Raw genomic sequence first — 24045 nt, 5'->3', positions numbered from 1 at the left:
GATTGAAACTGGTTCTTTCATTGCAAAAGTTCTCTGTAGAAAAGCTTTTGGATCTTCTCTGAACCAAACCCTCAGTTTGAACTTTGGGTTTTACCCGTCCACATTCTAAGGTTGCTGAAGAGATGTAGTAATGAGCTATAAAGTACCTAATTCAGAAAAGTCAGAAGGAAGGGGGGATCCATATGTTCTCCATGGGTATTGATTAAAGCCAGAATTCTTGAGTGTGTGTTGCTTATGTTATCTGAAAAGTTTTCATTGATTTCTTAGAGCATTCATGCTGATCTCTGACAACAAAGCAGTACACATGAGAGAAGTATGGCTTTGATTCCCTAAATACTAGGAGCCCAGCAGTTTAAAAAAAAAAAAAAAGATAAATCAGTGAAATCAGCAGTGCAGTTAAAAAGTATGCAGTAATTTGCAAAGCATTAAATGAGGTTACTGAGTCTTCTCTTGCCTCATAAAAAAACTTTATGAGATTCCTTTAAGGCCAATGCAAAGTTTTATGCTAACCTTACATACTCAGATTTTTCATAAAATATCTTGCCTATCAGTCTTACGAGAAATTTTATTTGGAAAAAAAAAAAGTAAATGTTTCCCTCACCTGAGGGAGATCATTGAGGAGAACTGAATCAATGTAAAAAGTAATGCAATTCTCCCATCAACATGTGGTTTGATTTCCACTTGCAAATACAAGTAATGGAGGAGACCAAGAGACAACAGTCGGTGCATGATGCTAGAAATACGAGCGCAGTGATTGTGCTGTTTACAACCGTTGCATGAAAACTCCTTTTATCCAACTCCATCTTTTAGTCCCTGTAATATGGTTTCTTTCCAGTGAAACTGTTCTCACCAAGGTCTCTAATTATATGTTCATGGGCAAATCTCAGGATTTCTACTTCATGTTCATTTTCCTTGACTTCTCTGCGGCTTTTAGACGTTGTTGATCATACTTTCCTCTTATCCATCATGGGCTTCTGACTCAGTGTGCTTTCCTGGCTGTCTTTCTTCCTCTCTAGGTGCTCCTTCACTGTTTCTTTTGGTACATCCTCTTTTACTAACTGACTGGTAATTGCACGTTTGAGGAGTAATAGAGGATAGCTTATATATCTGATTTAAGAAACACTACCACCACAATGTGTTAACATCTACAGTACTTACCATGATGATATGTCAGCACTTTGACTATTCTGTGCATATGTTCTATCCCTTCCACCCCCCTCTGTCTCTCTAGATTGTGAGCGCCTCATGGTGGGGGCCATGCCTGTTCTTTTTATTTGAAAAGTGCCTAATACATTCTGTGACATAAATAAATAATCATCATCATCATCAGGAAGCTGGCTCACATGGGGTGTTCACTGATCTTTGGCATGAGTGTTTCCTGCAAAAGGAAGGCAGCATAAACTTAGAACAGGTAGGAGTCCTGACCTACCAGATATTCTAGTATCTTTAAAACTTCCCTGATCACTGGCAGAGTGCCTCTTATCTGGTCTCATAAGAAATCCTGTAAGTTTCCTACAGTTAACGTTGAATCACTTGTATGTATCATCATGAGCACATAAGAGTTTGCGGGCATGTTCATCAACCTTTTCAGATTTACCTGTATGGGAAGATACTATATAAATGATTGTTCGGTCTCTCTCAAACTTTTCTATCTTATGCATTTTTTGTGCAGTAATGGGTAGAACTCAATGTAGAAAATGTGGAAAAATAAAATGCTGCTTTAAATAGTGAAGTATGCCTGAAACTTAGAGGTATGCAAAAATTAGCCCTGATCCTGAAACTGAGTCTGCTAGAACAGACCACTGCTCTGGAACTCTGTCATGCTAGCAGATGCAATTGCAGAATTAGGGATTTGTCTGAAAATATCAGGACAGACTTTTTTGTGAGATTTATGCTGTTTCTGGTTCTGCTGAAAATAGCACAAGAATAGCTGTTTTCACAATGTCTTTACAGTTCTGCTTCTGATCCCATATAAAACTGGGAAGGGCTGAGCAGGGTGAAATTGAAAAGTAGTGTAAAAAATGTTAACTGGACTTTTTTTTAAAAAATTAATGTTTAACCTGAGTTTGGGAAAAATTTGGGGTGAAAGATGGGGCTTTGTCTAATCCAGTTCACCAGGTCCGTAGTTGTGTGTTTCACAGGAATTTTCTCTTTAACTTTGTAAAACATCTAATAAAATACATGTTTTAACTCCTCATCGGAATCTAGCCCTCAGTAATTGAACTATAGGAAATGAAGAGCTCATTACAAGAACAGGGTGAATGAGCTGGAATTAAAATCATATTTAATTACATGTGCAAATGCATCGACTAGTTTAGGGTTCAAAATAAAACAGCTAATTATGTTGAAAATGCAATTGCACTGTACCCAGGCTTGCTTGATTGTTTTGCGCTCCTATTAAGTTTTCAATATTGTCTGTTATACACTACTGGTTAAGAATGTCAAACAAAGCAAGTGCAATTATGCACCCATTTAGAAGCGCAACACGGGCACTCTGTGAAAAACGTCGCAGGTGTCCATCACAAACCCTTGTCAGCACATGAATGCAGCTTCTGTCAATGCTCAGATCACAACACATGACTACTTATGTTTAAAGGATACTTGTAACAGGGGCTGGCCAGTAGATCTGTGCCAGGCCCCTGTTAGCCCAGCTCCAAGTAAGGAGTATTAATTGGAGCTGGCTGGGTGTGGCTCGCCTATGGGGTTAAGGAGAAACACCTGCTGGCCTAATCAGCAAGGAGACTATATAGAGCTGGCAGGAAGGAAGCAGGGAGGGGAGGAGGAAAAGGAAAGGGAGGAGCCTGTGGCTGTAGTTCCCAGCTAGCTGGCTGTATTGAATGAACTGTATATAGACGGTAGTGGGAACAAACACTGCAAATAAAAGGGCACAGGTGCTTGCACAGAAGCAGTCTCTGGCTGTTTTTTGAGAGAAGCGGGGAAGTGCACCGTTACAATACTTTATATTCCTTTTTAGGTTTGGAAGGATAACATTTCAAGTGATGTTGTTAATTGTTGAAAACCCAATGAAAAACAAATTTTCTGTTATGTCCCTATTTACTGGGGGCTGTTTAAATCAAGACATGGAGAGGTATACACTTTATTGATCATAGGTAGCCACACATCATTAACAAAAGTCCTATATTTCAGGGTAAAATCTAAAGATTAACTGCAACAGTCCCTTCGTTGGTTAGGAACCTGGCAGGGATATCCTTGGGACATTTCAAATTTTGTATTAGTAATAGAAATTTGTCCCTTAAATTTTAATTTCCAGCTAGTGTATACTCTTCTGAGAGAAAAAAAAGTATTTGAAAATAAATCCTTGGCATCAATATCAATATCTATTGAAACAGCTGAACCCTAAACACTATGATTTTTTTATATCATGTTGCCCTTCTGTAGTGTACTGTGTCAGCAGGGCTCCCTGCCCATCATCACTGTTCATTAATAGCCAGAAGCGAAAAAAATATTTCTCCATTGCACCCTATACATACTTGCATACAAGGAGAGGATTCCCAAAGCATGTTGATTTTGAAAATAGGGGACCCTTCGTTTACGGATCTAACCTAGCTTAGCCTTATTTAATAAATGCATTATTACACCAGGCTATGGTTTAAACATTGATTTCTTCATGGTTCAAAAAACACGCTCCGCTCTCCTGTGACATTTGGACAAAGTCAGTGTAGCTAAAATTTATAGAGTCAGACTGCAAAACTGTAATTGGTCAAACATTCTCAAGTGCAACGGTATAGGTAACGCATGTCTATTTCAAAGCATACTGGGAATCAAACTGTAAATGTAAATTCTTCCCCATTCCCTTAAATGTGAAACTGCAAAAGTAACCATAATTGCTATTATGAGATAAATGTCATACAAGTTAAGGAAATGTTATAGCTTTTAGTGCCAAAATGTTCCATAACATCGTCTCTATGGACTTACTCAGCCCTAAATAGGTCAATAACCTTTAATGGGGAAGAAGAAATGTCAAAACTATAAAGTAGCCTTGTATCAATTTCAGTCCCTTCTGAATAATCAATTTGATCTATAGATTTGGCCATTGAAAATAAATTGGAGTCTAAGCCACTGAGATTGTTTAGAGTTAGATAAAAATGACTTATTGTTAACACCTGCTGCTACTTTTTTATAACTTTGTGTAGCTAATGTGTTCTCCTCAGAGTAAGTCAGTTGACTGGCATTTAATAAACACCTGCAATTTTCAAAGCAAACCACAACAGTCAACTCTGTTAAGATTTGTTGGCTCTATAACATTGTCTCCATGGATATTTCATTACATTCCATTTAAAAAAAACCCGCAAAACTATAGTGGAATTGGAAGGCACTGATAACTTTTATCCTCTCAGTATGTACTTATCACCTGGCCCCAGATAAAGCATTGCATCAGTAATAGTGCATAGGAGGTTTAGCCCTCTCTTTCCCAGGTAATGTAACAATGTAGAACAAAGGCTTTGGAATGAGCAAGGAATAGTAACAACTGCATAATCAGTTATTCTATCTGGTCACTTCTAATTATTCCAGGCTAAATTTATAATGGAGATATCCCATCTCCTAGAACTGGAAGGGAACTTGAAAGGTCATCAAGTCCAGCCCCCTGCCTTCAATAGCAGGACCAAGTACTGATTTTGCCCTAGATCCCCAAGTGGCCCCCTCAAGGATTGAACTCACAACCCTGGGTTTAGCAGGCCAATGCTCAAATCACTGAGCTATCCCTCAGTGACATTCTTGTTTCAAAATGACAGATCTCATCTCCTTTCAATCAGGCAGGGTTTGACTTTGTAATAACAGAAAAACCCAGCAGTATTTTGTTTTGTTAGTATGTTTGTGGGTATTCTGTTTGGATGTAAACCAATACACCCTTTCACCCTGTGAAATTCTATGTATTCCAATTACTTTTTAAGCACACCCTTTGTAATAGAGACTGTTTTCTCACAAACTGCTAGTGTCAATGAACAGGAAATATGTCAACCAGACGCAATAAAACAGTTTTGTTTCATTGCGTCTTAATCCATATTAGCCAGGAAATACTGAGAAATAGAAAGTTAGCAAAAGTATTTGTGGAAAAAATGCTTTTGTGACGTAAGAGTTCCTGTCTCTGAAACTGAAATCCTTTACAGGACACAAGGTGAAAAACGGTCTTGTATGAAAGGATAGGGGCTCACATTAGTTCAACTGATATCCTAGTCATTAAATCACTCACCATTTTTGTATTAAAAATGCATATTGGAAAACCTAAGCAGACTGTTTAACTACTGAATGTATGCACTGTCAAGTGAGAACTGTTTACTTTGAATTTATAAGAACTTATGGGTTTAAGGATAGCAGCAATACAGTACCGGACTTAGACAATCCCAGAATAGTAAATTGGTTACATGTGTAATTAAAGTTATAAATAAAACATCATACCAAAAAAACAAGATAGAAATTAAAATCACATTTAAAGTGTAAAAATTGACAGCTTTACTTCAGCACCAAGTCTTAGTTTTATCACTGAATTTAATGCAGTGTGTTCTGCCTAAAGTAGATAGTCAGACAAGCTAACAAACCTATTTTCCTGTACTCAGATTCTGAAAGCATTTTAAAGATTTTTTTAAATACTATTTTAACTTTTAGGATATATGACATTGCAGTTGCACTGTACAAAGCACTGCAGGGAGTACATACTGTACAATGAACTACAGTAGACAGGAAGAGTTAATCCAGCTGCGTTGTGATAGATTCTATCACAGAGTATATTAGGAATATAACTGGAACTATTCCTTAAGAAGGCTGGATTCCAATACATACTTGGACAGAGTGAAAATACACAATGCATTAGTCCGCAGTAGAGGAGTGTGGATTCTAATGAGTGCTAATGTGTTGCACGCTAACTGTGGACCCTGCTGGCATGCACTATAAGTTCTCTAGTGCTCATTAATGTAGTATTGTTTGAAACAGTTAACATGAACTAGGAAATGTATAGTGCACGCCAGCAGGGTCCACATGGGCCAATTAGTTTGCATAAGAATTTACACCCCAGCAGTGCGAACTAATGCACTGTAAAGACAAACCCTGAGTAGCATCTCTTAAAATATGTCTAAATGAGTCAATGGGCCAAATATCGCCCTGAATAAGTAACAATAATATCTAGGTCTCATCTAGCCCTTTTCATCAGGTCTCAAAGTGCTTTACAGAGGAGGTCAGTATCATTATCCATGTTTTACAGATGGGAAACTGAGGCAGGGAGTGATTAAGTGATTTGCCTAAGGTCACCCAACAGGCCATTACATCCATTCAATCTCCTAGGGGCAACATGTGGGCCATTAGTCAATGTGAAGACAAGTGCTGTTCCTAATTTCCGGAGCAGCACATTAAAACACAGGTTTATAATTATGACTTACTCCAATAGTATATAGACAGCTCCTCTAAGACACCCCAAAGTTAAAGGGAAAATCAAGGACTGGCTTTTGTTCTACTAACAAGCTATTTTGATAGAGATTAGTAAAGTGTAATAATTACTTCCAAATCTCACCACTGTACAAAATGAATGAAAGTACAAAGGCTGTCTCTGCCCGTTTAGACCCATCTTTTCTACACCATTAAAGTTAACAAGCAGCAGTATGCAAACCTTCAGGCTCTTCACTGTAAATCACAACAGCTGACTCTGAGGTTTATCCATTCCCAAGAAATATGTCTGTCATCTCAGCATTTGTGCACATAAAAACATGTGGTTATAGTGATAGTTGCCACATTTTCAGTACCATCAAGAACACTGCTTTACTGCAGTACAGAACGCTCAGCAGGATCTGATAAAGGCAACCACTTAACTATAGTAATATCACTCTAATAGAAAACTGTTGGTAATGCAAAATACATTCAGCCCTGGCATAAATGGACACAGCTCCCATTGATTCCTCCTTTCTATATCTCTGATTCTTCCAGGAAGAAATTAGAGGCCTGTCTACTCTGACTTTATGTAGACACTCAGTTTAATTTTGGTGATTACAGGAGAGACAGTGTTTTTCAGATTGATGGGCTGATGTACTTTGGGGGAAGGGAACAGAAAGCATTGTTTTGCTTTTTTTTTTTATTCAGAATATTTCTGGTGCCAGGATTTTTCTGGCAAGGTCAAATATTAAATGTCACAAAAATGTTCTGTGATCAATGGATTTCAGTTTTTTTTATATACTGTGTGTGACGTTGCACTCTGTATGATTTTATGAAAATATGCTAATATAACTAGAATATGCTTCATGCAAAAGATCTCTTGTAAGGTATCATTACAAAGCTTATAATCTACTGAGTGTGATCATCCTATTGTATAAATGTTCCACTCTTGTATCTGAAACTAGAAATATGAAATATAACTCTGAGGACCTATTGTAATTATGCAGAGTGTGGGCCATTAATGGTGGTTTGGAATCTTGATGGCTCCCATTAACCAGGACAACTGTCTGCAGATGACTCTGTTTTACCTATAAGTCTTCCTTTATACATGTGTGCTGGCAAGTGGGTAATGAAGTCTTACAGTAACATGTGATCATGTCACCTGAACTGGAATCCATCTTTAACCTGGTGTCTTTCCATTGAGAAGGAGGGGGTGGGAACCCAGAGAGGGACAAAGGATTCCCGTCTTATACAAAAGACATATAAATGGGTGGAACAGAACAAAGCGTGGCAGCCATCATGAGGAATCCCCTAGCTACCACCTGAGCTGGACCAGGGAAAAGGCTGGACCAGAGGAAAGGGCTGGACCAGGGGAAAGGATTGTGCCCAGACTAGGAAGGTGTCCAGTCTGTGAAAGAAACTTATTGAAACATCTCTCAGGGTGAGATTTTATCTGTACTCAATTGTATTACTGTATTAGGCTTAGATTTGCGTGTTTTTATTTTATTTTGCTTGGTAATTCACTTTGTTCTGTCTGTTACTACTTGGAACCACTTAAATCCTACTGTCTGTATTTAATAAAATCACTTTTTACTTATTAATTAACCCAGAATATGTATTAATACCTGGGGGGGGCAAACAGCTGTGCATATCTCTCTATCAGTGTCATATAGGGCGAACAATTTATGAGTTTACCTTGTATAAGCTTTATACAGGGTAAAACGGATTTATTTGGGTTTTAGACCCCATTGGGAATTGGGCATCTGAGTGTTAAAGACAAGAACATTTCTGTGAGCTGCTTTCAGTTAAGTCTGCAGCTGTGGGGCAAGTAATTCAGACCCTGGGTCTGTATTGGACCAGACGGGCGTGTCTGTCTCAGCAAGACAGGGTGCTGAGGTCCTGAGCTGGCAGGGAAAGCAGGGGCAGAAGCAGTCTTGGCACATCAGTTGGCAGTTCTCAGGGGGGGTTTCTGTGATCTAACCCGTCACACTGTGTTTGTAAAGAAATCAGTGGCCATAAAAGATTCAGAAGAAAGAGAAGCCTATGGCATATTTGGAGACTGGAGAGAAGATAGGAGTTCCTACCAATATTAAAGTCAGTAGTCAAAAGTCTGCAGCACTTCAATGGGAGTTGTATCCTCTAATGCAATACTGAATTTGACCTGTGCCCTTTAATCTACTCCCTCTTTTCCTGCTCTCAGAGAAACCATACTCTTTTCTGTATGCTGGGTTTGTATATGGCAACAGCTTTATTTGGATATAAAAAGTAACAAAGCCATTTGTTAACCAACAAGCAATCCTGTGCTATGGTGAGGAAAGCAATATAATGGCATAGATGTAGATTTAACCTGGAAGGAGTAGAACTCTGCTCCCAGCTGTCAAAACCATTTTTCTCCACTTTCTGAAAGGAAGGAGTTTCATTTTGTGTGCTCTTAGGCAGTCAGAGAAAAATCTTTCAAAGGCATCAGCCTGGAGCAACTCTATTTTCCTTCTGCTGAAATGGGAGAGAAGAGGGCCAGATGTCTCCACCTTCTATGTGGACTTCTATGTCCCCTGGTCATATAAGGACAGTACTGTCACCCTGCTGTTCCCGGGTTAAAAAAAATTAGGAACCTGTGCTAGAAAGAGCTGCCTCAAAATCAGTCCAGGGTAGAGTAAGTGATGCTGGTAAGCAAGTGAATGTAGCTTGAAGAGCTAGCAGACCTTAGTCTCATCATCAGTGAGGTGTATCTGGTTTCCAATTGTCCACATAGTTAAAAGCTTAGAGTTGACCAGCTATTGCAAAAACAGGGTTTTCATACCTTCATTTAAGGCTGGCCGGCTATTCAATACTATCATGTTCAAAAATAGAGTAATGGGTTTGAACATTTACAAAAACAGGTTTTTGATTTCATTAATGTTTCTCTAATAACTATCCTTTAATCCAATACACAATTGCATGAAAACATCTGTATTCATGTGCAGGCAAGAGTAGATGCTATTCATTGATTATTTGCTATTTGATGCAAATAGCTATTCATCGTTGGTTATTATACTATTTTAAAAGCTTGTCATCCAATCGGAGTGCAAAAATACCATGTGAATTAAGTAACCAAACACCACAATGAATAAATGAATGGTCAAAGCAAGCAATTCATGTACAATCTATGTACACTCTATAAACTGTTTTTCCACAGTATTCAGTTACTGCTTATGGGTAATGTATTCATTTGCTGAAACCAGATCAATTTGTAATTGCTTTGTGAAGAGGAAACAGGCTACATGTGTCATAATTTATACTTATTATTATTTACATAAATATTTATTGAATCTGTTAAGGTGTGTCCACCCCCCACAATAGGCAGCAGGTTTAAAACAAACAAAAGGAAGTACTTCTTCACACAACACACAGTCAGTCTGTGGAACTCATTGCGAGGCGATGTTGTGAAGGCCAAAAGTATAACTAGGTTAAAAAAAGATAAATTTCATGGAAAATAGGTACATCAATGGCTATTAGCCAAGATGGTCAGGGATGCAACCCCATGCTCTGACTGCCAGATGTTGGGACTGGACGACTAGAGATGGATCACTGATGTTTGCCCTGTTCTGTTCATTCCCTTAGAAGCATCTGGCACTGGCCATGTCAGACAGAATACTATCTGGGTGGACCGTTGGTCTGACCCAGTATGGCCGTTCTTATTGAAACACTTGTACGGTGGCTGGATAACCACTCTCCAACAATGTTTGGATGTAACATGACAGATATAATCCACTCTGGTGTTATTTGAAGTTGCCAGGAAGTAGTTTGGGAAGATACAGAACTTTAGCAGTTTGTCAGTGTGGAATAATATTTTATTTTAATAGCTAAAAGATTAAACTCTTTATAAATCTGTCAGAGTCTTATTTTGATTTTTCTAATCTTTCACTTGTCTACAGGGCTTAAATTCAGCCAGAGCCAACCGGAGCAGAGCTCTGGTAAGTATTTTTAAACCCACGGGGCAGAAGCCCCAGCGCCATGGTGTTCCAGGATATACTTGGGGAGAACTTAAGTGAATAATATAGACAAGCCAGACTTAAGTCATGAGGTAAAATCCTGGCCTGACTGAAGTCAATTGGAGTTTTACCATTGATTTCAGACATGGTCTGCAGTGGTTGTGCTGCTTGTCAACATGTTAGGGAGGCAGTTCAGTTAGTCCTGGGCCTGATCCAATCTGCATTGCAATCAGTGCAAAAACTCCCACTGACTTCAGTAGGCTTTGCATCTGGCTCCATGTGGCCAGTTCCTAAACAAAAAAGGTACTTTTGACATGTACTCTGCTGAAGGTGTTAATGTGATGTAAATTCCTATTGACTTATTTGAAGCAGAGTAAATCTTTTAGTGACTCAGTTCCAGACTTGTCTGCCTTAAATGTCATCACATGTAAATGTGAAAGCTTCACAATGAATCTGGTCTGCTATTGAAAATTGAATCCAGCTGTAGAACCTTGTGAAGGCTGCTTTATATTTATTATTGTTCAAGATTCAATTTTTTTCATTTAATTTAAAAATATTGGCATCGTTACAGGTATGTTCATTTCTATAATGTGGTATAACTATCATTAACATTAATGGGTGTTACTGTCTAGGAGCAAGAAATGTAGAATAGAGATATGTACCAAGGTGCCAGCATTAATTTTAACATATGCTTATTAATCTCTCACAATAATACAGTACTTTGAAGTTAAGTGGCTTTTGCTTTTCCAGAATTTTATAACAAATAATTGCATTGCTCACCAAATCGGTGTAACAAACTGGGGTGAACTTTGACCAGTTTGCGCTGAGATTTTTATATTTTTTTCAGTAGTGCAAAAAGAATCAATAGATTACAGAATGAGCTGGAATATAAATTATTCTTGCTGTTACCAGAGCAATAGTAAGCAACTATGTATACTGTGCTGTGAGTGTGCAAAACAAATGTCTCAGCGGTATAAAGATTATATCTTACACACACACACACACGAAAGGAGGCTAACAGTGAGGAAATAGTTTGAATGTTTTTTAAATCAGTCTTCATCACATTGTAAGGCTTTATCTCCTTGATAATGGCATAAGACATATATTCAGCATGATTTTCCTAATGAAGCATGAAATTTTCCAAGCTTCACCGTATAGCTTATAGCTTCTGCTACCTTTTTTATGCAGGTTTCAGAGTAGCAGCCGTGTTAGTCTGTATCCACAAAAAGAAGAACAGGAGTACTTGTGGCACCTTAGAGACTAACAAATTTATTAGAGCATAAGCTTTCGTGGACTACAGCCCACTTCTTCGGATGCATAAGTGGGCTGTAGTCCACGAAAGCTTATGCTCTAATAAATTTGTTAGTCTCTAAGGTGCCACAAGTACTCCTGTTCTTCTTTTTTATGCACTTACATTTATCTTCCATATGACATGGCAGAAGGTACAGAACATATTTTCTGGATGGGCAAACTGGCTTGCCAGATCAAAACCTCTGATGCTCCAAACCCCTGATGCTCCAATTAGTGAGAAAGTTGGGGTTTGTTTGTTTCTTTTACTAGGCAAAGGTAGAGAATAATTTAAGGATAATGTTCTAACTTGCAAGAAATTTGAACTATCCAGCTTTGATTCTTCTCTTACATTATGTTTCAAGCCAAGAAGCTATCAGTTGTCTTAGGTAAATGTAGCCTTAACTGCTTCTAATCCTTTCCTATTCATAGTGATATTTTCTTGTAATATTTAATGAATATGTAGTGAAAATTAGCAAATATCCTCTTACATGAAGTGATGTAATATCACTTCTGGTGCTAGTATTACTGTTCCAGGGAATTTTCAGCTAATGCCATGTTACTCCTAGAAGCCTCCAGTTCCAACAGGAGTTCTTCTGAATAAATTGAGGACTAATAGTTTCAAAAGTGGGAACCCAGAGTTAGGCTCCTGGGATGGGACTTACAAAAGTGACTATCAGTCTGCACAGAAAGTTAGTGTGGAATAGGTATTGCACTTTAAATTTATACCCTTGCTTATTCAACACTAACTTCTCAAGTAGACAAGCCCCTGAAATATGTGCACAAGTCCCATAGATTTCCAATGAGATCTGTGCTCCTAAAATCCCCATCCTCACTTCCAAGTCCATACTGAAGTATCTGGTTTTCAAAAGTGCTGAGCACCCAACCACAGGGCTGTCTCAAAAACAAGAATGTCCATTGCATGAGAAATTGAGGTTTTGATATTTTTCATTCTGATGTGGAATGAAAAGATCTTCAGAAATTTTTCACCAAAAAAAAAAAAAGAGAGAGAGAGAGAGAGAGAGACTCCAAAATAGTCAATGAGCCAGTGGATAGGGCTCTCATCTGATTTGTGGGAGACCAAGGATCAGGCCTTGGCCTTGCTTGATTCACAGCAGGAGCCTGATCCTGGACCCCCAAGCATTGGGTGCGCTCTCAAGCTCTCTGTTCCACTTTATATAAACATTCATTGGATCCAGGAGAGAGACTCTATAACCTAGTGGTTAGGCAGAGCAGAGACTTGACCCTGGATCTCTCATTTTGCAGATAAGCGAATGCCCTAACCAACAGGTTCTCTTGTTTTGACCAGAAACTCCATCCTGGGCCCGAGAAACTATTTTTGACAAATTGTTATTCTCTGATTAAAGTTCCCTAACAGCTCTTCCATCAGCTCCTATTTCACTTTTAGACCTCCTCCCACTTTTTAAATCTTGGCCAAGTTTCCTATCTCTATATTTTAGTCATTTATATAGTGAACATCACAGTATTATCTAAGTGCTGTGATATTAGATTTGCCTATTAAACCCAGATACATGGTATTTTTATCATAAGAGATCTCAGTTCTGCAACTATGATTTGTTAATGGTAGAATTCTTATGGTTCAGAAAACATACTTGTAGCAAATCTACTGCTAATTCATACCAAAACATACTGAAAATGGGTACTTGCTTTATGATGTGAGGGCATATCCTGAGCCCTCCACAATAATTATACTTCATTATGACCAGTGCAAAGTGTTTCAGGTGTGAAATAACCCACAGTGCCAACTAATATATGAGCCTTTGTTTGGCACTGGAGACGCATCTCTCTTGTGGTAGCACTAAGGTAATTATTAAGTCCCTATTCCTATATTTATATGCTTCCCATTTTGTATTTATAGTTTTCCTTTGTGTCCAAATCTATAATTTACTTCAATCAGTCACTGAGATGTTGTCCTATGCAGAATAAATTAGGGCAGATTTTAAACTGGTGAGCATGTGAAAATAATCTATGATGCATATGAGTGACCATGAAAGGCTTTTCTGCCTTATCTGCATTATAAAATTGTATAATAGCTAATTTCCACTAAAGATAACACCATCAGAATAGAATATCATAATGGGTATAAATGCCATTTAACCTACAGTCTTCTTTTCTGTTTCATGCTGAAACCGGGGGGAGGAGGGGGAATAGAATAGATGGGTGTATGAGAGAGGATGCATGGAGTTGCATAACAAAGAAAAACAAAAGAACTATGCCATAAGAAATCTAAGTATAAATGAGAGGGGTTAGTGATAAGATGGCAAGACTGCAGAAACACTGAATCAGTAAAAATCCTCCCCATTATCATTAATCTCCTCCTTGCTAGCCAATGCACTAACTTGGGCTATGGATTCTTTTTTTCTCCTTCTCTTGGAAATGTCTGCTGTTCAGCTTCTCATATTTACCGTTAACCAGGTAGGCCACAGAATGAAGTCTGAAGCATAAACAGTTAAGTTGGTGACTGGTGTTAATAGAGAACCCTGTTACTCTCTGTGGTGGACCAGTATGATGATGTCTAAAGTAGTCTTTCTGGATCTCTCATATTCCTCCTGGACCATTGCTTCCTCCAGGGGTCAGCTGCTTCCTTGTGTGTACAATTCATCCCTTCCTCTGCTGATCCTCTGGCCCCATTTCTCTCTAAGGCTTCTGTAATTGGATAGCCATTCACAGTCTTTGTTTAATCCTGATCTGATGGTGTCAAATTTGCAAATGAACTGGAGCTCAGCAGTTTCTCTTTGGAGTCTGGTCCTGAAGTTTTTTTGCTGTAAGATGGCTACCTTTACATCTGCTATTGTGTGGCCAGGGAGGTTGAAGTGTTCTCCTACAGGTTTTTGTATATTGCCATTCCTGATATCTGACTTGTGTCCATTTATCCTCTTGCGTCATGACTGTCCAGTTTGGCCAACGTACATAGCAGAGGGGCATTGCTGGCACATGATGGTATATATAACATTGGTGGACGTGCAGGTGAATGAGCCGGTGATGTTGTAGCTGATCTGGTTAGGTCCTGTGATGGTGTTGCTGATGTAGATATGTGGGCAGAGTTGGCATCGAGGTTTGTTGCATGGGTTGGTTCCTGAGTTAGAGTTGTTATGGTGCGGTGTGTGGTTGCTGGTGAGAATATGCTTAAGGTTGGCAGGTTGTCTGTGGGCGAGGACTGGCCTGCCTCCCAAGGTCTGTGAAAGTGAGGGATCATTGTCCAGGATGGGTTGTAGATCACTGATGATGCATTGGAGAGGTTTAAGCTGAGGACTGTAGGTGATGGCCAGTGGAGTTCTGTTGGTTTCTCTTCTGGGCCTGTCTTGTAGCAGGAGGCTTCTGGGTACACGTCTGGCTCTGTTGATTTGTTTCTTTATTTCCTTGTGTGGGTATCGTAGTTTTGAGAATGCTTGGTGAAGATCTTGTAGGTTTTGGTCTCTGTCTGAGGGGTTGGAGCAGATGCGATTGTACCTCAGTGCTTGGCTGTAGACGATGGATCGTGTGGTGTGACCGGGGTGGAAGCTGGAGGCATGAAGGTAGGCGTAGCGGTTGGTGGGTTTTCGGTATAGGGTGGTGTTAATGTGGCCATCGCTTATTTGTACGGTGGTGTCTAGGAAGTGGACCTCCTGTGTAGATTGGTCCAGGCTGAGGTTGATGGTGGGGTGAAAGCTGTTGAAATCATGGTGGAATTCTTCCAGGGTCTCCTTCCCATGGGTCCAGATGATGAAGATGTCATCAATATAGAGTAGGTAGAGAAGGGGCATGAGTGGACGAGAGCTGAGGAAGCGTTGTTCCAGGTCAGGCATAAAAATGTTGGCATATTGTGGGGCCATGTGGGTGCCCATAGCGGTGCCACTGGTCTGGAGTGTCACCAAATTTGAAATAATTGTGCGTGAGGATAACGCATCTGCTCCAACCCAACTCTGCCCACATATCTACACCAGCAACACCATCACAGGACCTAACCAGATCAGCTACAACATCACCGGCTCACTCACCTGCATGTCCACCAATGTTATATATACCATCATGTGCCAGCAATGCCCCTCTGCTATGTACATTGGCCAAACTGGATAGTCATGACGCAAGAGGATAAATGGACACAAGTCAGATATCAGGAATGGCAATATACAAAAACCTGTAGGAGAACACTTCAACCTCCCTGGCCACACAATAGCAGATGTAAAGGTAGCCATCTTACAGCAAAAAAACTTCAGGACCAGACTCCAAAGAGAAACTGCTGAGCTCCAGTTCATTTGCAAATTTGACACCATCAGATCAGGATTAAACAAAGACTGTGAATGGCTATCCAACTACAGAAGCAGTTTCTCCTCTCTCGGTGTTCACACCTCAACTGCTAGCAGAGCACCTCACCCTCCCTGATTGAACTAACCTCGTTATCTCCATACTGATTTATACCTGCCTCTGGAAATTTCCATTACTTGCATCTGAAGAAGTGAGGTTCTTACCCATGAAAGCTTATGCTCCCAATACTTCTGTTAGTCTCAAAGGTGCCACAGGACCCTCTGTTGCTTTTTACAGATTCAGACTAACACGGCTACCCCTCTGATACTTGACACCATAGAAACCAGTTGACTGTAGGGTTAGGCAGAATACCACACCCAGCTTTGTGGTTGGTAACAGTCTCGGCTCAAATCCAGAAAAATACTGGAAGGCAAATTCTTGGGTTGGCAGTAGTTGGCAGAAATGTGTCAAATGACAGAGCAATCAGGACATGGGAAGCCAGATAGGGGAGATTCGTGCCAGAGAGTAGCCTGTTTTCTGAGCATATATAGGCAATTTTTTGCAGGACATTCAGAGAAGTAAGAGTCACACTGTCACAATCACTTGGTCACACTTGCAAATCGTGTAGTTAAAAGCAACAATGTGTTCTGCATGAAGCTTGAAAAGTTTAGAGTTACTGGCTGGTCTGCTGCAGCCAGGGTGAACAATAAACACAGTAACATTTGCGGTTAGTATGAGAGAGAAACTTGTGTGCCTGCCAGTGTTGAGTAAGAGAGGATTGTAACTGAAGGGGGGGGGGAAACTCTTAAGAGTAAGTTTACTTAGAGAGTGAAGAGGAGAATTAGAGGGAGAACACACAGATGGGAGCAAACCATAATATATTTTTAATGTTTCAAAAAGGAGACCAAGTCTGTCCAAGTCAGAAACCAAACTTGGACCTCAGACTTAGACCTCAGTGCTTAGCCTTGCCATTCATCCTTAATTCGCCTCTGGAAGAAAATGCTGCTCTTGGCTAGTGTGTTTATATGTGTGTTACATTCAGATAAGTGTATGTTATATAAAGAACCTTATAAAATAGTATGACAACATTCTACAGTAACAATCTAAAACATTACAATTTACAATAGTGATACTGCAGTACTTTGGATGGAGTACAGTGGAGAATATTGATATTTTTGGCAAGAGTACTAACATCTGAAATTTTTTAAAATAAAAATTCCATTGGTTAACTTTTGATCACATGACCAAAAAGACACACTAGTATGCATTAGGAAACAGTCCATGTGAGAACAATGAGATTCTGAATATCATTACTGATCGGTGTTCTATATGCTGTGGGTGGAGAGAACAACAGGTCTATCCCTCGTGCTCCCCAAGGCACCTTGTTTAAAATGTGGGAAAATTCAGTTTCCTGTTTCCCACAAGAAGTTCATGCAAATAGGGGGACAGGAGAGAGGGGCACTGGAAAGGTGAACATGTGGAGAAGAACCATGGGTAGAGTAGTATGAGATGCTCTTTGCTGCCTTACTTCCTCTGAAGAATAACCCTGCCATGGAGTCCTCCTTGAACACTGCTCCAGCTAGGTGGAGAGAAGATACAATTGCTCAGAGGAAAAAATACCTCCTTCAGCTGTGGAAACTACTCCAGCCTTCTGCTTCAGAAAATATTTGTTCTGTAGGGTGATATTTTTTGTTACACACTGAGCCTGTGAATATTTTCTTAACAGATAAGGAGTATGTGCTCTTACTGTATTATTTACAGAATGTTATAGCCACAGTCAAATGTTTTAATTTCTATGGTGACCTTTATATTAAAAAAACCCTTTAATTACATTTAGACTATAGGATAAACATGTTCCAACATAAGAGCAGCCTTACTGAGTCATACCAGCAGTATCCTGTCTTGTGACAGTGGCCATTGCCAGATGCTTCAGAAGGAATGAACAGAATAGGGTAATTATCAATTGTCCAGTCCCAGCTTCTGGAAGTCAGAGGTTGAATGACACCTGGAGCATGGAGTGGCATCCCTGACAATCTTGGCTAATAGCCATCGATTGACCTGTTCTTCCTGAATTTATCTAATTCTTTTTTGAACCCAGTTATACTCTTGGCCTTCAAAACATCCCTTGGCCCCCAAAACATCAAAAGTTAACCTTGGCATGAGTTCCTCAGTTTCACTGTGTGTTGTGTGACGAAGTACTTCTTTGTCTTTATTTTTTAAACCTTCTGCCTGTTAATTGCTAAAAAATGTAAGACAGCTGCTATTTAATATATTTATCACATGAGAAATGGGTCATGTTTTCATTCATCATAGGCCAGGATCAGAGGGCAGGAATGGATTGCAAAGGCAAGCTTTTTTTTTTTTTTTTAGACTCATCTTGGCAGTGCTTTTGAACATTAAATGATCCTATTAAACTGCTAGACCTTATGTGGTGGGACATAGTTTCTTTTCACAAATCTTTTAAGTGCCTGCTGAATGTACTAACCACATAAAGATATATATATACCATCAAGAGCAATCTATTTCAGAATCCTTGATATGGAAATACTTAAGCAGTACTGAGAAGGTGAGTTCTGCCTAAAAATACTTGCTGCACTCTTTGATAAAAGTCCTGAGGCAAGAAAATATTTTAAAAGTTATTCGGCTGGAAAAATCAGTCGTAATATTTCTGTGAAAAGAGTTATGCGGTACAGATGGACCTAAGTCACTACAGTTACATCCCGATCTAAATTTTCAATCGTCCACTGTTCAGAAATGTTTTGGGCTGGGGGGGTTGGCCCATTATAATGCTAGTAGCCAGCCAAAAATCTGATTGTAAATGTGGAGTCAGATTTCATCTGCTCCACTTCCCCAAAGTCCATCTGGGGTTTTGGTTTGGGCCTGTCTCTAGTATATACAGGTATTGTACTGTTTGAATTAAAGTGATCAAGGACATTAAAATCCTTTATGTTCTGCCTTCAGTGATGAAATGTTGCTAACATCAATCACCTTATCGTGGTTTTTAAGTGACACTTATAAGATGTAGTAAAACTACATTTTGTAGACTGCTGAGGATCACACCACTAGCCCACCAGGGAGTGAGATCCCCAAAAGGGCAAGACAGAACTAGGGACAGACACCTCAGGGACTTCTGATCCTAGAGAAGGTTTGTTTGCACCCAAGGTTTCACAAACTCTTCGGGGGGGGGGGGGGAGTGAGGAAGGGAGGGGTGCTGCTGTGGTCAGAGTGGATGGGTATAGGCTATCTGTCTAATATATTTTATAGCTCTCCGTTTATTTAGCTCCCCTCCCCTGGCTGTAGTATCTATGTGCATTCCAAGTTGTTTCTTCTATTTTTAAAAATCTCTCACCCTTCCTCCCAGATTACATGAAAATCATTAGCTTAGTTTATAAGGGTTGTTGTTTTTTATAAGCATGAGAGAGAGAGGAGACTATCATGAGACAGCTAAGTAAACAAAATCAGTTTTGTGTTCCATAGCTTAGGACCAGCGCATGTGAAAGTTCTGTGTTGAGGATGTATTTAAAAATAAAATTCTTCTGTAAGATTTATGTTACAAACAAGCACAGAGGGCATGAGTCTTAGACAGAAAATTCTTCTTTGTATTATTTCCTCACTTAGTATTTCGCAATCATTCACTTTTGATAGCACAAGTATTCTTATACTGCCAACTGAAAAGTATAAAGGTTTGTGAAAATAAATTGTCCTGGCACCTAAGGATGTGGACGTGCTCTCTAGTAGAGGGGGATGAATAATTACTTAATTCTCTTGGTATTAGCGTAATGCATTCCAAAAGACTATAACTTTTCTGAATTCATTGATCGTTTGGATTAACGCAGCAAAATTGTGTGTGTTTGTTTTAATTTGTACTCTGAGGATTGATCAGTTTGCTAAGGGTATTCAATGCTTGATATGTAAGCTGAATTGTTTAGCTGGTATTGGTCACACAGGTCACATGGTGGTGTTTGTTTCCTGATTGGATGAGCATAACTCTTAAAATCAGGAGAAGGGTTTGAAGAAGCTACTGTGCCTTTAATTCACTAAGGAAGCAGAACAAGGGAACTTCAGAACTTTCACCACAAACCTATCTTACTGAATTATTGCCAGATTCTTTCTGACTGCTTGAAGGGTTCTGTTACTTCCTTTTCTTTTGTCAGTGACTTTATTATCCTTCCCAGGGTCACCAGTGAACAACACCTGTAGCTCTACTGGGCATTTTAGAAATCACCATCCATCTGAAAAATCTTCCAGGTTTAATTTAGTCATGAATATTTAAACTTTTCCATATATATGAAGTCACCAACTGGCACTACTCTATGTTTATAGAAATAAAACCTACTGCTTTAACTAGTTATTAATTGCTCTTCTGCTAGTTGAGGCTTGGAATTACTTTAAGTCAAAGTTGCAGAAGCTATCTGTAGCCTGCATCCCAAGCAGGGGGGGAAATTTGTAGGGAAGGATTGCAGACCAAGATGGATGAGCAAGCATCTCAAACAGGTGATTAAGAGAAAGCAGAAGGCCTACAAGGAATGGAAGATGGGAGGGATCAGCAAGGAAAGCCAGCTCTTGGAGCTCAGAAAGCATAGGGATAAAGTGAGAAATGCCAAAAGCCAAGCAGCATTGAACCTTGCAAAGGGAATTAAAACCAATAGTAGAAGGTTCTATAGCCATATAAATAAGAAAACAAGGAAAGAAGAAGTGGGACCACTAGGCACAGAGGATGGGGTGGAGATTTAAAATTATATAGGCATGTCTGAACCTAAACAAATAATTTGCCTCACTTTTTAATGCGGCTAATGAAGAGCTTGGGGGGTAGTGGTAGGGTGGCTAATGACAACAAGGATATGGAAGTAGAAATTGCCACATCCAAGGTGGAAGTCAAATAGCTTAATGGGACTAAATCAGGGGGTCGGGATAATCTCAATCCAAGAATATTAAAGGAACTGGCACATTAAATTGTAAGGCCAATAGTACAGATTTTAATTGAATCTGTAAACTCGGGGCTCATACCCTCTGACTAGAGAATTGCTAATATAGTTTCTATTTTTATGAAAGGGAAGAAAAAGGGATCCAGGAAACTACAGGCCTGTTAGTTTGACCTCAATTGTATGCAAGGTCTTGGAACAAATTTTGAAAGAGCAAGCAGTTAAGGACATAAAGGTGAGTGGTAATTGGGATAAAATACAACATAGTTTTACAAAAGGTAGATCATGCCAGACCAACCTGATCTCCCTCTTTGAGAAGATAACTGACTTTTTTAGACAAAGGAAATGCAGTAGACCTAATCTAACTGCATTTCAGTAAGGAATTTGATACAATTCCTCGTGGGAAATTATTAGGATAAGGAACAGTTTAAAGGGATGACTAAAATGGGTCGTACTAAAAGGTGAACTTTCAGGCTGGAGGGAGGTTACTAGTGGAGTTCCTCTGGTCCCAAGACTGATCCCTACGGTATTTAACATTTTATTACTGACTTTAGCACAAAAAGTGAGTGTGTACTAATAAAATTTGAGGATGACAAAAGGTTGGTAGGTATAGCCATTGAGGAGGAGGACCAGAGTATCATACAAGAAGATCTGGGTTATCTTGGAAACTGGAGTAATAGAAATGGGATGAAATTTAATAGTCCACAGTGGAAGGTCATGCACTTAGGGACTAACAACAAGAATTTTTGCTGTAAGCTGGGGATTTATTAGTTGGAAGCAACAGAGGAGGAGAAAGACCTGGGTGTACTGGCTGATCACAGGATGACTGAGCCACCAATGTGATGTGGCCGTGAAAAAGGCTAATGCAGTCCTAGGATGCATCAAACGAGGTATTTCCAGTAGAGCTAGGGAAGTCTTAGTACCATTATGCAAGACATTGTGAGACCTCATCTGGAATACTGTCCACAATTTGGGTCCCCCATGTTTAAGAAAGATTTAATTCAAACTGGAACAGGGGCAGAGAAGGGCTATTAGGAATGGAAAGTCTACCTTATGAGAGAAGACTCAAAATATTTGGCTTGTTTAGTCTAACCAAAAGAAGGCTGAGGGGAGATATGACTACTCTCTCTAAATACATCAGAAGGATAAATACCAGGTAGGGAAAGAAGTTAAGCGAGCAATGTGAACACAAGAACAAATGACTATAAACTGGCCATCAATAAGTTTAGGCTAGACATTAGACAAAAGTTTCTAACCATCAGAGGAGTGAAGTTCTGGAACGGCCTTTCAGGGCAGCAGTGGGGGCAATAAACCAAACTGGCTTCAGGACTGAGCATGATAAGTTTATGGAGGGGGATGGTATGATGGGACTGCCTAGGATGGCATGCGGCCCTTTGGCAACTGCCAGTAGCAAAAATCCCCAACTGCAGGATATGGGAGGGCTCTGAGTTACTACAGAGAATTGTTTGCCACATGCTCAGGGTCTAACGTATTGACATATTTGGGGTCAGGAAGGAATTTTTCCCCAGGTCAGAGTGTCTGAAACCTTGCAGGGGGGCGGGCGTAGAGGAGGGGAAGATGGAGGAGGTTTCATCTTCCTTGGCAGCACGGGGCACGGATCACTTACAGGCTTAAACTAATGGTGAATTCTCTGTCTTTAAACCAGGGTTTGAGGACTTCAGTAACTCAGCCAGAGATCAGGGGTCATAGAATCATAGAAGATTAGGGTTGGAAGAGACCTCAGGAGGTCATCTAGGCTAACCCCCTCTCAAAGCAGGATCAACCCCAACTAAATCATCTGGGCCTTAAAAACCTCTAAGGATGGAAATTCCACCACCTCCCTCGGTAACCCATTCCAGTGCTTCACCACCCTCCTAGTGAAATAGTTTTTCCTAATATCCAATTTAGACCTCCCCCACTGCAACTTGAGACCATTGCTTCTTGTTCTGTCATCTGCCACCTCTGAGAACAGCCGAGTTCCATCCTCTTTGGAACCCTCCTTCAGGTAGTTGAAGGCTGCTATCAAATCCCCCCTCACTCTTCTCTTCTGCCATCTAAATAAGCCCAGTTCCCTCAGCATCTCCTCATAAGTCACGTGCCCCATCCCCCTGATCATTTCCATTGTCCTCCACTGGACTCTCTCCAATTTGTCCACATCCTTTCTTTAGTGGGGGGCCCAAAACTGTTCTATTTCAAGAGTGGGTGGGCAAGGTTCTGTGGCCTGCAATGTGTAGGAGGTCAGACTATATTAACACAATGATCCCTTCTGACCTTAATGTCTCCACATGAATCTTGCTTTAGAGCTAAACTGACAGGATGTAAACTCTTTAGATCAATCAGTGCATGGACACTGACAAAGTTATTAAAATACGTAACATGGAGAGAATTGAAGATATATGAAAACAGATCTGGTTGCATACTTGAAAATAAATTTTGCATTGGACTTTCAAATTGATCAATTCTGGCTATGTTGGAATCACTCCTGTATTGGCTTTCCACAAATACTCTAGCAAATGAGATTAATTACTGAAGCTTTAAGCAAATTGTGACATTGCACTCTATATGATTTTATGAAAATATGCTGATGAGTATGAATATAATGTAACTGGAATATGCTTCATGCAAAAGGTCTCTTGTAAGGTATCATTGCAAAGTTTATAATCTACTGAGTGTGGTCATCCTAGTTGTATAAATGTACCACTCTTGTATCTGAAACTAGAAATATAAAATATAATTGAGGGCCTATTGTAATTATGCGAAGTGTGGGTCATTAATGGTGGTTTGGAATCTTGATGACTCTCATTAACCAGGACAAATCTGCAGATGGGTGTGTTTTACTTGTAAGTCTTCCTGTATACGAGTGTGCTGACAAATGGGTAATGAAGTTTTACAGTGACATGTGATCATGTCACCTGAACTGGAATCCATCTTTAATCTGGTGTCTTTCCTTTGAGAAGGAGGTGGTCGGAACCCAGAGAGGGACAAAGGATTCCCGCCTTATGCAAAAGATATATAAGTGGGTGGAACAGAACAAAGCGTGGCAGCCATCATGAGGAATCCCCTAGCTACCACCTGAGCTGGACCAGGGAAAGGGCTGGACCAGGGGAAAGGATTGTGCCCAGACTAGGAAGGTGTCCAGTGTGTGAAAGAAACTTATTGAAACATCTCTGAGGGTGAGATTTTATCTGTATTCGGTTTTATTACTATACTAGGCTTAGACTTGCATGTTTTATTTTATTTTG

The sequence above is a fragment of the Chrysemys picta genome, chromosome 5 (assembly GCF_011386835.1).
Source record: "Chrysemys picta bellii isolate R12L10 chromosome 5, ASM1138683v2, whole genome shotgun sequence".
Taxonomy (NCBI): domain Eukaryota; kingdom Metazoa; phylum Chordata; order Testudines; family Emydidae; genus Chrysemys; species Chrysemys picta.
This window is presented reverse-complemented; position numbering follows the sequence as displayed.